At 41.2% G+C, this 14,609-nt stretch overlaps 1 pseudogene; it reads left to right on the top strand.

The window, feature by feature from the left end:
- Positions 1-206: 206 nt before the first annotated feature.
- On the top strand, positions 207-5,903 carry LOC147974059 (tau-cadinol synthase-like; annotated as a pseudogene).
- The last annotated feature ends 8,706 nt before the right edge of the window (positions 5,904-14,609 follow it).

Raw genomic sequence — 14,609 nt, forward strand, 5'->3', positions numbered from 1 at the left:
TGTAGATGGCACGATTTCCAGATCGCCCATAGCAGCGACACAAGGAATCTGCCCCAAGCCCTTATATAGACGACGCACATGCTGCTAGCTCCAACAGCCCACCCCCCATCGGCCCCGTACGTCTCCTCCTCCTCCCACCGCCCGCTTCCGCCGCTCCCCGTTCGTCCTCGAGAAAATTTCAGGCGGCCGGGCCGGCAAGACGGACAATGCCTTTTCATGTCCTCCCCAACCTGCATCTCCATATTCCCAGAACCCATCGTAGCTGCTCGTCCCCATCCACTGGTCTCCTCCGAGCGTTGCCTGCCTCCAGCTATGCACCATTCCGTGGTGTTAAACAAGGAGCAGCGCTTAGACGTACCCACGGCCAAAGGGCCTCCTGCGCTGCCGGCGCCGCTGCTCCTGAGGAGATATCTGGTTATCAAACCTCGCTGTGGGGCGACTACTTCCTCACCTACCAGCCAAAACCACTGCAGGTACGTACGTACGTACGTTTTGCTAGTTGCTCCCTCCGTCCGAAAGCTGCTAGATACATTCATTTGAAGGACAATCTTTTTCGGACAGAGGGAGTATTTCGCTGGGCACTCACTCAGAGTTGGAGGCAAGGTTTTTTTCTTTTCGGTGCCGTTTTATTTTTCTGGTGGGGGCCGAAAGACCCGATTTCTGAAAATTCTCAGAAATTCTGTTTTTTCGTCGTGCGTAATTGTTCAAACAAATTTGAATATTACTTTTTTGGTATCAAAATATAAAGCCATGAACCTAAAATGAACTTAAACCTTCGCTCATTCGAGTGGTTAGCTCGCTACGCACAGTTTATATAATGTTTCACCTTGTAGCAACACACACGTATATAACTTGTAACTATAAAAATTGCCCGTGCATTGTAATAGGAGGAAAAATATAACTCGCCATCCTACTAAAAGAACAAAACGCACAAGGTGAAAGATGAACACAAGGTTGTGCACATGTGAAGATATAAAACAAACTTTCTGCACATTGGAGAAAATCAGAACTGATTGACAAACAAAAAGATACAAAGTTTGGTAACATTTAGTAAAATGGTACGTACATTTCTGTCAATTATAAGTTTAATTTTAATTAGCAGTATCAAATTGAGTGTCAAAACAATTGTGCTTCTGCATGAAAAGCAGAATTGTGCTTCCTGGAAAGGAAAAAACACAAGTCGGCTTCATGGTGAAGCACAACTTTGCTTCCGCGTGAAAAATAAATGTGCTTCCCGGAAAGGGAAAAGATGCTTTGCATCTCCAAAGAATTGAGAATCACAGTTGTGCTTCCGTTTCTGGGTTTTTTCGGGTTCTCAATTTTTTGGTTTCTGTTTTTTTCTGCTTCTAATTATTTCCTGTTTTTATTTTTTTCTATTTCCACTTCCTTTTTGGTTTCAGTTTTTTTCAAGAAAAAAAGTTCATCCAAATCTTTTTACATGGGATCTAATTTTGAACATCTCGACACGAGAAACACAATGGTGAAAACGGTCATGATTTGAACATGCGGTTCAAGATATAAAATGCTTTGAAAAAAGTGAATCTAAGAAAAAAACACAAAACTCCGGCAGTGACAAGTGTCACTCATGCAATGTGCCACTCGCCACCACGAGAGGAGTGGAAGTGACCTTTGCAGGTTGTACCCTCTAACTAGTGATTTTGGGATTGAATTTACGTTGTCTCGGTGGTTCTTTCGTTCGGGCAGGCAAAGTCGATGAATTGGGACTCGGGTCACGCTGAGCCTCCGTGCATGCTCACCCAATTCTTTCCACATCAATCGTTAATTAATAGTCGCTGATTGCTCTTTTACATCAAATCACACCAACTTATATATGAGCTACTTGCGATAATCAACAAGCGAAGGCATCATCAAATAGAGGGTGAGATATGGATCCGTTGACCGAAGAGAAATGAAGAAATCTTCGTTGGTGGTTGCACGTGCCAGTAAGAGATTTGGTGGGAAACTAGCCGGAGGCCAGCCATGCATGTCATCGAGGATGTGCAAGCTGCTAATTTGGTGCTTATAAAGAGAAAGTGAGGCACACTACAATAATTAATCCTTCTCGAGTCCAATAGTCTGTATTATTAATTTGGGACAATTGCATTTTTACCCCTAGTTGGTTCCTACCCACGGGTTTTGCCCTTACTTTTCGAGCTTGCTCAGTTTTGCCCTTACTTTTTCCATCGAGATCTCTCGAATGCCCTTTGACCGTTTGACCAAAACTTTGAAAATTCATAACTAATTCATATGAACTCAGAAAATTGCAAATAAGATATCAAAATGTTCAGATAAACATTACCTTTATGTGCATATCATTTGCATTCAGGACAAATGTACCCTTTAAATTACCTAAGGTAATTAATGTTATTAACATTATTAAAAATAAAAGGTATAAACAATATTTTTTTCATGAATAAAAATTACATGCAAATGTAGGTGATGTTTTCTGAACATCCCGATATCTTATTTGCATTTTTATGAGTTCGTATCAACTTGTTATGAAGTTTCCAAATAATGGTCAAAGTGGTTAGAACATTCTTAACAAGATGATACGAACTCGGAAAAATGCAAATAAGATATCTGAATGTTCAGAAAACATCACCTACGTTTGCATGTAATTTTTATTCATGAAAAAAAATATTGTTTATACCTTTTTATTTTTAATAATGTTAATAATATTAATTACCTCAGATAATTTAAAGGGTGCTTTTTTCCTGAATGAAAATGATATGCACATAAAGGTAATGTTTATCTGAATATTTTGTATTAATTTGGTTTTATAAGAGAAAGGGTAGTGCTAATTGGGTAGTTTTCTTTTTTAAGAGAAAAGGCAAATGCGCTAATTGAGCAGTTTTCGTTGATATGCATTTCTTCTTAACCTCCGCGTGGGCCTCCCTGTCGCCACGAGGTGGCGCCATTCGGATGCTATCGTGTGACGCTGATGGACGTTTCAGTAGACACACTAATTTCGCTCAGCTGCCACTAAGGGCACCCACAGACAACCTAGCCACTAACAAGATCTCGGCACAAACAAAAAGACAATCAGATCATTGAGACCGTCATGCTTGAATAAATATCTTTGACTTCACCTCAGACAAGAGATAACTTACCACATATCACATTTGGTATTAACCCCCCCTATTTACTCTCATAGAGAGCATATTCGACCTTGCCGTGTGAAATTCTTACATCTCCTTACAGGCTTACGACATATGCAAGTAACCCACAACTGCATCCGATTAAGCATATGTACCGGGCCATGCCATTTCCATTTACCACAACGTTCTAACCATGCTTTTTAACAGTTTACTTTTTCAAGTTTATATTATTCCCATCAAATCCGTTCATGTGTCTTTGCATGTGCAGAGATCGGAGCAATGGATGAGTGTGAGAGCTGATAAACTGAAGGAGGAGGTCTGTGTGTTGTTTAAGTCCTGCAGGAATACAACGGAAATGACAGCGTTATTGTACACTGTCCAACGCCTCGGAATAGATCACCACTTCAAACAACATATTGATGGTGTGTTAAGTGAGATCCTTGAGACAGATTTTTGTAGCTCTAGCCTCCACGAAGTTGCTATGAGGTTTTGTTTGCTTAGAGAACATGGTCTTTGGGTATCTCCAGGTATGTCGTCTTGTGAATATATACAAAACATATAATTAATTCCCACAAAACATATATAGAAGATAGTCCAGAGCTTAGATAATCCCTATAAATTAATATGAGCTGTTTTCGTTAACAATACGTCACAAATATTTGACCTCAGATGTTTTCAACACATTCAAGAATGAAGGTGGAAGCTTCAATGAAGATATTACCAATGATCCAAGGGGACTTTTAACTCTATACAATGCAGCACATTTTCTCATTCATGGTGAGACATCACTCGAAGAAGCCATCTCTTATGCAAGGCATCACCTTGAATTGATGATCGATAGTCTCAAGTCCCCTTTAGCTGAACAAGTTAAGCGTGCCTTACACTTACCTTTGCCAAGGACCGTTAAGAGGGTGGAAACAGTGCATTACATCGCAGAGTACATAAATGAGGATGGACATAACCCAACTCTACTGGAACTTGCGAAGCTGGATTTTAACCTTTTGCAGCATGTTCACTTGAAGGAACTCAAATATCTTACTAAGTATGTCTATCTTGTATCCACTTCTCAATTAAGTTGGAACCAATAAAGATTCATGCTTTGATGTATTGTATCATTCAGATATACGCTTCTGACACTATCCATCACAGTTTAGTATGAAAATTTTCTTTAACTAAACTATCGAAGTACTTCAAATAAATATTTCCAGGTGGTCCATCGATTTTTTTGGATATGTGGAGCTAAACTATGTTCGGGAACGTATGGTGGAGTCTTACTTTGGGCCATATGCAGTCTACCATGAAAAAGAGTTCTCCCTATCAAGAATATTCTTTACCAAGCTGATGGTGCTAATGGCCGTGATAGACGACACATATGATGCCCACGCTACCATAGAGGAAATTCGACAGCTACACGTGGCCATACAAAGGTTCGTAGTTTGGATTTACCTTCCTATGCTAAAACGTGCTAACATGCAATGCAAGGAATGACCTAATTAATTTTCTTTGAATTATATGCATGCAATGTAATCTAACATGTAGATGGGATGAGAGTACACCTTCTCTTCTACCCGAATACCTGAAAAGGTTCTACAATGAAATCATGAGGACCTTTAAGGATGCTGAAGGTGAAGCATTCATTGACACCTACCATCTTGCATATGCCAGGAAAGCGGTACATGATCATCTGCCTTACATTTTGTACTTATTTGAAGATAACCAAAAAGTATACACTCGCCTCTACCTGAGAGAAGCACACAAGACACAACCTAGTTTATTATAATGATTTGGTCAGTTTGAAATTAAAAAAAGCATGACATGATGCATAGATAAATGGTGCTCCACGACATTGAAAATGACAGTGATGCATCGGTCCGTGCACTAAACTTTGATCATAATCATGCAAAGACCTCTCATGCCCAATCTCCAACCTGAACAGGCTAAGTCCTCCATCCTTAGTAGTCACCAAGATTGCAGCAATGGGGTGCACATGAATGTAACTGATGGGTTATTTGAAACTTATTTTTTACCAAATCTAAAATTATAAAGATCATTTCACTTCTTCTGTCCTCTGCATCGACTAGGGATGCATACAACATTTCAAATATGATGTCGACATATTTTTTCACATTTTTTGCTTTCATGGTTAATTTGTTGTCTTCTGTGTAGCTTCAAAATTATTCTAGCTATCATATCCAAGAAGCCGAATGGTCACATCTGAATCACAAGCCAAGCTTTGAAGATTTCCTGAATTTATCAGCAAAGTCCGTAGGTTTACCAAGCTTATCTGTAGTTTTGCTGGTTGCATGGGTGATGCAGTAAGCAAAGAAGTATTCGAGTGGGTAACAGGTTGCCCTGATATCATCAGAGCAGGTGGGAAGATATTACGTTTATTTGATGACTTGGCTGCACAGGTATAGTCTTTTTTGGATATTATCCCAATTACTTCATAATCTTTTACCACAATGGTCGTTTAAGGTAATGTATCTAATTAATATTGTCATAAATAATTTGTAGGACCAGAAGGCAAAGGGGGATGTGGCAAGTTGTTTGGAGACTTACATGGTCGAGCATAGGGTCACAAGTGAGGTTGCCATTCCCAGGATCCATTCACTCATTGAAGCTGAATGGAAAACAATAAATGAAGCACACTTTGAACATCGTGCACTACTCCCGGTGGTCAAGCGGATTTCAAACTTAATTAATACTGGGACCATATATTATGCGGATCAGAAAGATGGATTCACCTTCGGCGTGCATATCCAGGAGACTATTGAGAGACTCTTTGTAAACCCCATTCCCATGTAGTAGGTTGTAATGGTGGTGCGGCAATCTACCTGTCCACAAAGTTGCCACTTTAATTAAGTATTGTACAATATGCAATTGTATTCCTGATTATTGGATGATACTTGTATCATATACAATTATTTGGAGAGAACACTCTTCTCGCTGCATTATCCACATCACCACTCCTGCACACCCACCATTTATATTTTTATAGTATATTTATTTGGTATTGTTAGAGATATATTTGGTAATTAGAGATTGTCCGGGATTAGATAAAAATTATTTTCATCTTATCTCTTGGAGGCGTCTTGCCCTTCAAATCTTGTACTCAATATATACTTGCCCCGGTGGTTCAATAATACATCCACCACATTACGCCAATCTGTAGGATCAGGAGTAAATTGACCGGAGGGTGGTTAGTGGGAGATTTAAAATTTCTTTCGAAACTTCAACCTCTCGAGAAAAAGCAGTGGAAATCAATGTATAGTAGGAACGCTGAAGATAAGTCCAAACATGCAACCGAGAACCAAACAGCCCATCCCAGACAGACTATGCAAAACTTTCAATGAAAGCAATGCTAACACTACTAGGCAAAAGCCTATACACAGAACCTTACCAGCAGCACGCTTTAAAATAAGGCGCTGCTATTAACTAGCAGTAGCGAGCGCGCGCAAAACTCACTGTTGAAATAAATGTATCAGTAGCGCGCCCTCTCTAAGACGCGATACTGCTATAATTGCCACGACGCCGCCGCGAGGCTAGTTCTAGCAGCAGCGCGCTAATTTGAAGAGCGCTACTGCTACAGACCATAGCAGTATCGCATTTACACAATAACCGCTACTACTAAGTTTACTAAAAAAATTAGTCCCACCTCGCTCCGTGAAGAGAGTTTGTACCACCTTAAATATGTTACTTCTCAAACTTTCACAATCACTTGGTCTTCATTAAACTCTATGTGTAGAATTTGTGGCCGTAATATGAGTCCTCACCAGTTTGGAACTGGTGAGGACTCATATTGACAAATCAGATTATACACAAAAAGATCATTGATGATCAATGTATTTTTGATGTCTATATTTACATGCTGACACATAGCAGTAGCGCGCTCTTTGTGAAAGGCGCTACTGCTAGGTCGTTTAGCAGTAGCGCCTTCTGCTATAGCGCGCTACTACTAAGCCATTCCATCTCCCCCCTCCGATCTATCCGATCCACTCACACTCTCACTCGATCTCCTCCTCAACCCCCCACGCCGGTCCTCCCCCGTCGCCCCTCCTCCGATCTGCGCCGCCGCCACCTCCTCCTCCTCGCTGGACTCGGTACCGGCCTCCTCCTCCGTCCTCCCTCTAGTCGCCGCTGGCCGGCCCCTCCTCGCTCCGCCTTCCTCCTCCGTCCTCCCTCCACTCGCCGCCGGCTGGCCCCTCCTCGCTATGTCTTCCTCCTCCGTCCTACTCTCTTCTCCCTCCTCGAGTTGCCCCTCCTTCTCCCTCCTCCCTCCTCCATCCACAACCCCTCCTCCCTGCTACATTATGATTTAGTAGGCTAGTTGATTTAGTAGGCTAGTTAATTTAGTTAATTTAGTTGATTTAGAACATTTTGATTTAGTTGATCTAGTATGCAAGATGATTTAGAACATTTTGATTTAGTTGATTTAGTAGGCTAGTTTATTTAGTTGATTTAGTTGATTTAGAACATTTTGATTTAGTTGATTTAGTATGCTAGTGGATTTAGTATGCTAGTTGATTTAGTATGCACCATTTTATTGTTATTTTTTCTGTACATGGATAGGTAGATGTTTTTGTTTTTTTGTAATAAGTTATTTTTTGGCAAAATGTAGGTGCTAATTTAGTTAAATTTGCCACTTGTTTTTTTAATCAATTATCTTAGGCAATAGGGGCCAAATGAGATGAAATGTCTTGGTAGGTGGTACCCTTATTTGGTAGATATTTGTGAAAAGTTTTTTCGGCAATAGGTGTCACCGAAATGCTTTGTCCATAAAATTGCTTCTCGCGGAAGAACCAAAAATATCACATGCTACTGTTTTTCTTTCCTGTGAAGTGAATCGTTAATCCTTTGCTCATATTGCTTTAGAAAAATGGCGCCACCACCACCACCACTATGTCGACTATGCAAGTCAAGGTGCACCAGCAGCCTTGCAACTGGCAAGCTGTTCGGCATCTACTTCCAGCCGAGTTTTCGTCATGCGGCGGTAAGAAATTAGATGAAATGTAACAACTATTTTATTTTAGTGTTGGCTTTACTGCATTGTGTCATTGTGCTTTTTTACACAGATCGTCCCATGCAATGTGAGGTTGAAATTCAACAAGCTGACAGGAGACACTATGACTTTGAGGTTCCTGGTGGGCCATACACTATGGAGGTCGAGAAAGGACGCAATATGTCGCAAATTGGAGGAGATGGATGGGCCCGTTTCCTTGCCCACATGCGTCTTACTGGTGGTGAGTTGATCAGCTTCTCCTTCAGAGCAGGAAGACCCAAGCTAGCTGTCATTTATCTCAACCTGGTGGAAGATGACGAAGATAATGAAGATAATGAGGACCCACTCGATGAAGATGATGAGAACCCACTTCATGAAGCCATCGTAGCTCAAAGAATGAGGCTGAGCGAGGAGGAGGTGTGTAACCTATGGGACATAATTCCGTCACGTGATGACTTTGTCGGGGTGCCATTCGTGACCCGCCTGACAAGTATCATGGTCGATCGGCATGAAATGGTAAGTTATACGTACTGCCTGTAGTAATTTGATGATATATATATATATATATGCTTTCTTGTTATACTTACAAATGCAAATTATTCGATGATATGCTTAGTGAATCCGATGATATGCTTAGTGTAGAGTCCAATGATATGCTTTGTGGAATCTAGTCGATGATACTCTTTAGTGTAGAGTCCGATCACATGCTCTTATTAGTGTAGAATCTAACGAACTATTAATAGTGTAGATAATCCATATATACTTATTAGTAGAATTCATGATTAGTTAGTACAAATGCGTAGTACTGTGTCTTTTGATAGTGTAGAAATCTAGACTTAATAGAAATATATTTGCAATAATATGTGCGAGGCTATTTATTAATTGATATGTTTTTCTTATTTAGAAATTGCCAAAGAACCTATCTGTGAGTTGTGGTATCGAGCCTGATGAAGAAGGCTCAGCTGGACTACGCCTTACCGCAAGGGGCTCCGTCACCACATGTACTTACCGCATGGACACAGACGGTCGCACACACTTAAACTCGGTTGGGTGGAAGAGATTCCTCGTTGGCAAGAATCTTCGTGTTGGATAGGCCATCCTAATTACTATCAGGAACACCCACCGCTCAGGCTTGAGGATGATGATCGTCGTCGATATCATCTAGAACTACATATGTGTGTGTGGCTATATCATCTAGAACTACATATTATGATTGTCATCGATATCATGTAAAACTACATATGATGATCGTCGTCGATATCATCTAGAACTACATATGATGATCGTCGTCGATATCATCTAGTACTGCTTGAGGATGCATGTTGAGTATATATGAAATTGTTATCTAGTACTCCCTCCGTTCTAAATTACTCGTCGTGGTTTTAGTTCAAATGAACTAAAACCATGACGAGTAATTTGGAACCGAGGGAATACTAGCTAGTACCTATAATGCTTTATGAAATTGATATCTAGTAGTACCTAAAATCTGGAAATTGCAGTTTATTGAAGCTGAAACGGGATGGAAATGATGAAAGATATAGCAGTAGCGCGGGGCTAGGAAATCGCTATAGCTAACTAATAGTAGCGCGTTTCGGAAAAGCGATGCTGATGTAGTCAATAGTAGTAGCGCGGGTACAGACCGTGCTACTACTAACAGTTAGCTGTAGCGCCTTATTGGTAGCGCGGCTGCCCGCGCTGCTGATAGCCTCAAAACCCGCGCTACTACTAGGATTTTCCCTAGTAGTGTAATCTTACTATTGTCGTGACAGAGTGCTTAAACAATGGCAATGGTGAGACAGGACGGAATCAGAGCTAGCAACACAGAACAACAACAGACTGCATAGAATACAAACTGAATGCAATCTATTGAAAGGTGTTCATCGGATCATAGCTCGGCTGTGTAACAAAGTGGGACAAGAGAATCAATATACGATCATACAAACAAACTTTCTTAAGCACGACAAACTAAAATACACTGAATAGCATGGTCATGGCACCAATTATAAACGGAGGAAGATAAATGATCACATATGTCCATCGTAACACAAAGCGCTGAAGATAAACTACTGAAGGAACTGCAATAGGGAAGAAATAACCAGTGGTGCTTGATGGCGAGAGATGATTTAGTAGAACAGTTCACTCTTCAACAAAAGAGCTATGTCTAGTTGGAGGGTCTTGTGACTGAACACAGGAGCAGACCTCTCTCCGTTCTAATCTCTTTCAACACGAAGCTGATCAGACTTTTATTGAATTCACTTGGGGTAGATCCTTCTCAGCGATCTCCAAACCGTCGACAAACTTGCTTCATGAACCACAATTACTCTTGGTTGCCGAAGACATTGACTTGGTGAGGACAATTACTATTTGACACTCCAGCCGACACCTATCCGTCTAGAGAGTGTACAGCTCTCAAGAGTAATCACTACAAGAAATATGTCAACTTATGACCACCACTATTGGTCACTGAATGGTCACAAATTTCCATTTATGACCTTTTTGTGACCAAAAACAGAAGGTCAAAAGATGGGCGTCGTAAACTGACTATAGCGACCTTTAACAAAAGGTCGTTGATCCTATGACCTTCTTTTTTGGTCGCTAGCTCTCTCCCCAGGCCACGTAGGCATCCAGCATGGCAATCTGACGTGGCACAAGATTCAGCCCGGTCCAATTCGATTTTCTACATGGGCCTAGCCCAACAATTCAGCCTATTTGTGTTTTTTTCTGTCTGTCAATTTTTGGTTGGGTTCATGGGCCAAGCCCAATATTGCAGCCTTTTTATTGTTGGGTTGTGGCCTTTTTGTCTAAACGAATTTAGTTTTTTTTCAAAAGGGTCCACTAGTCAGATGGGTCCCAGTTTCAATTTGTCAGGTAAGTAGGTCCCACCTATCAGACTCATAGTCTTCATATTTCAAGCAGTATTCAGATTCGCAGAGACAAAAAACACACATAATACTTAAACAAGAGCAACCAATCACATAATACAATACTTTACAAGCTCTATCCGTGCCAGTACAAAGGGCCATGTATAATACAATACTTTACAAGCTCTACAAGTGTAATATAGTACTACTTCACAAGCTCCTGGACTCGCTGAACTCTCTCATATTTCTATGCAACTTCAACAGGACAAAAACTTCGGTAGTCAGGGCTGGAACCATAGTCAGATGAACAACACGCCGGACTAGCTCGACGGCGATAGTCAGGGCTGAGACAAACAAAACAGCAACATGGCTTCCTCTGTCATCCTGTTACATGAATCAGAAAAGAATGAGAAAAACTGGGGCAAATATATTATGAACAGACCATTCAACATTCAGCTAGTACCATGCTTTTTGTTGTCGAGCTAGTTAAAATGAGATAGTAGTTCATATAAGAAACAGAGAAACAATATGAATATGCATGGCACATATGCAGGTTGTGCAAAAAAACTGCACTACAACACACTGCGCCTAAAACAAAATACCATTCTACTATCACGACCATACATTCAACTGGCAAGATCTAACAATACTCGTCACCACACGCATACTAAACTTCACAAAGGCAGGAGATGATAAAGGGAACCAAGGAAGATACCTGTGGATGATAGTGTCGACGATGATCTGGATTGAGTTAGCATTGATGAGGAAGTGGATGGTGTCCATGGTGTGCTTTAGATGCACACAGCCATGAGCTTCTTGCCGCTGTTGCATCCGTTCGCTCGATGATGGGTACCAATGCATCCAAGTAGAACAAAACCACCAACATTAACCCACAGCTTCAAGTACAAGCAAGTATATATCAAGTGACAGTGAAAACAAGTTGAGAAAAACACTGTAAATATCTATTTCATGTCATGCAGAATTCAAACCGAATAAACCTATGCATACGAAGGTGAAATATTACAAAGAAAGCACTCATCAGGTAGCATGCATACAAAGTCTCTGTGTTGGCAGTAGTAAATACTCTTTGTGTTAGCAGTAGTAAAACTCATGCAGTACCAAGTTAACAACTTTGAGTCAGAAAAGCTAGAAGTGTCTCTTAAGAGAGACCAGAACTTAGAATTAAAGCACATATCATATTCTGAACAGCATCAGCACCATGGTAGTAACAATTAACATTAGTAGGACATCAATGGGGCACAACTTAGTTAACTGCAGACGGATGGACACACAATTACCTTCTCGAGGCAGGGGCGAGCGTCCTTGAAGTCGAGGAAGATGAGCGTGAGGGCGGCGCTAATGGCACTCTAGGACATGTTGAGGCCGAGCAGCGGCGGCACAAGCATGCCCAAGGTGATGGTGTACATGCCGAAGGTGATTTTCTCCCCAGATTCAATGCATGGAACAGCTCCCTTCAGTTCCCAACAGCAGCAAGGTACTGGTGCTACTGCCGTGCAAAGAAAAATCTTGTAAGCATGATAGGAGGTTGGGATGGCAGGAAGTGAAAATCCTGTCTAACAACATGAGCAGAGCACTAGTTATAAGCGTGATAGAAGGCTGGGTGAAGAATATACGAAACTGAACCAATCAATTCAATTCAAAGGGTGTATCTTGTGTAAATGATGCTAGCAATCTCAGTTTCATGCATATATAGTAGAAATTTTATTAGATGATCCTAACTCCCAGGTAAGTGTTTCTTCATATAAAGTAACTATAATTAGCACCCAACAGCTAGATAGCATATGGTGGAGAAACTAGTTTCAGCTTATCCAGAAATACCAGCGTTGTGCACACCAGGATAAAATCAAAGAATCCAAGAACAAGACACTTGGAGCAAGCAACTGATGTAGTAAACAAGCTTTGATGATGCTAAATGCAACAGGTTTGCATAACCTGATTCACAAGGCTTCGAGTAAATCGAGTGCCAAGGGGAAAAACAGAAGCCAAAACCAAGAATTGCAAGATTTAGTATAAAGGATATAACTCAGCATTCAGATATTTCTCGTAAGATTGCGCACTAATCCAACACGATATACAGAAGGTGTCCTCATAGCTCTACTAATACCTGGGAGTATGGATAGTGGGGTATAGAAACAAAATCAATCCATTGTCATGTTCTAGGAACTGACTATTAGAGTACATGCTCAGGATATAAGTGGAAGCAAAAGAATATAATGAGATGTCACCATACGTATGTGCATAATAATTGTACTAATATAATCTGACTTGATTTCTTTCTTAAAAAAAATTCTTATCAACATGGCTGTCACCATACGTATGTGCATAATAATTGTACGTATATAATCTGACTTGATTTCTTTCTTAAAAAAATTCTTATCAACATGAACAAAGATCATCTAACCAAATAAACTAAATTTTCAAAAGTTATGTGACTTCTGAAAATTCAGTTCATTTAGTTGAACTAAAGAGGGCCACAGAATACCATACAGGGTGCCCATTTGCACTCCTACACTCTAACACACACACACACACACAGACACACACACACACACAAACACTATGGAGACTTTTGAGAAATTCAGTAAACTCAGTGAAATTCAGTAAACATGGAGTAGAGAAGAGAGGTTCAGACTTCAGACCCAATGTAGGCGCTGGTGACGGAGATGATACAGGCTGTAGGACTTGGAGATGAGCTACAACAGTGGAGAAAACTTGTAGCCGCCGCCACTGCTGCCAGGTAAGCAGGCGCGACCCACTGGACAACCCAGCCACGGTGTCGCAGCAGCAGCAACAGGTGTTCAATTAGGCAAGCAACAAGCCGCATGATTTGCGTTCAATTAGCCGATGTTGAACAGGACCGCCTCCCCTCCATGGCTTGCAACCACCACGCACCTTTCCTGGCTGGTACGATGAAGTGAAGCCCTTCTGCTATGCTGTAAGGATGGAAACTTCCCCTGCACAAGGACAGGAGAAATATGAATCAACTACACATACCTTGATGAACAGAATCGACATCACTTGCATCTCAAAACTAGGCGCTATCACATCAGCAATGTTTCTTTTTCTTTTGGCAGAAATATCCTCACATTTGTACTAATAATCCAATCAGGGTATTTTACATCTGATAGTAAAGAGGGGCATTAAGCAACTAATTTAGGCATGGATCAATGAAACCACCAGCTACAACAAAGTCATAGCGAACAGGCTACAAGTCCGCTGCATATAAACACGTGCTAGAATGGCAAATCTGAGAGGCAGGATCTAAATATGCAGAGGTGATAGCGCCTAGCATCAATTACAGTATTTAGCACAAAGTCATTTGATTGTAGCAATTCGGGCCAAAGCATAACACTAGTAGAACACAAAAAATGACTTGATGGCCATGAATCATAGCATGGTACTGCTGTTGCACAAAGGCCACAAACTTGAGAAGAGAGAGGAGGGAGCCAAAGGGGATGATGTTCACCATGGGAGTTTTGTGTAGTCGACGCCGTGGACAGGCGCCACCGCGGTTGTGGGACGGCCATCCACTGCCGACACGCACGCGGTGGAGGAGGCCGCCCGAGGAAGGCGCCGCACACGTCAGTCCCATAGCGACCGAGCGCAGGAGCACCGTCCATGAGGTGGAGA

The sequence above is a fragment of the Triticum urartu genome, chromosome 5A (genome assembly GCF_056163025.1).
Source record: "Triticum urartu cultivar PI428250 chromosome 5A, HENAU_Tu73, whole genome shotgun sequence".
Lineage (NCBI taxonomy): Eukaryota > Viridiplantae > Streptophyta > Magnoliopsida > Poales > Poaceae > Triticum > Triticum urartu.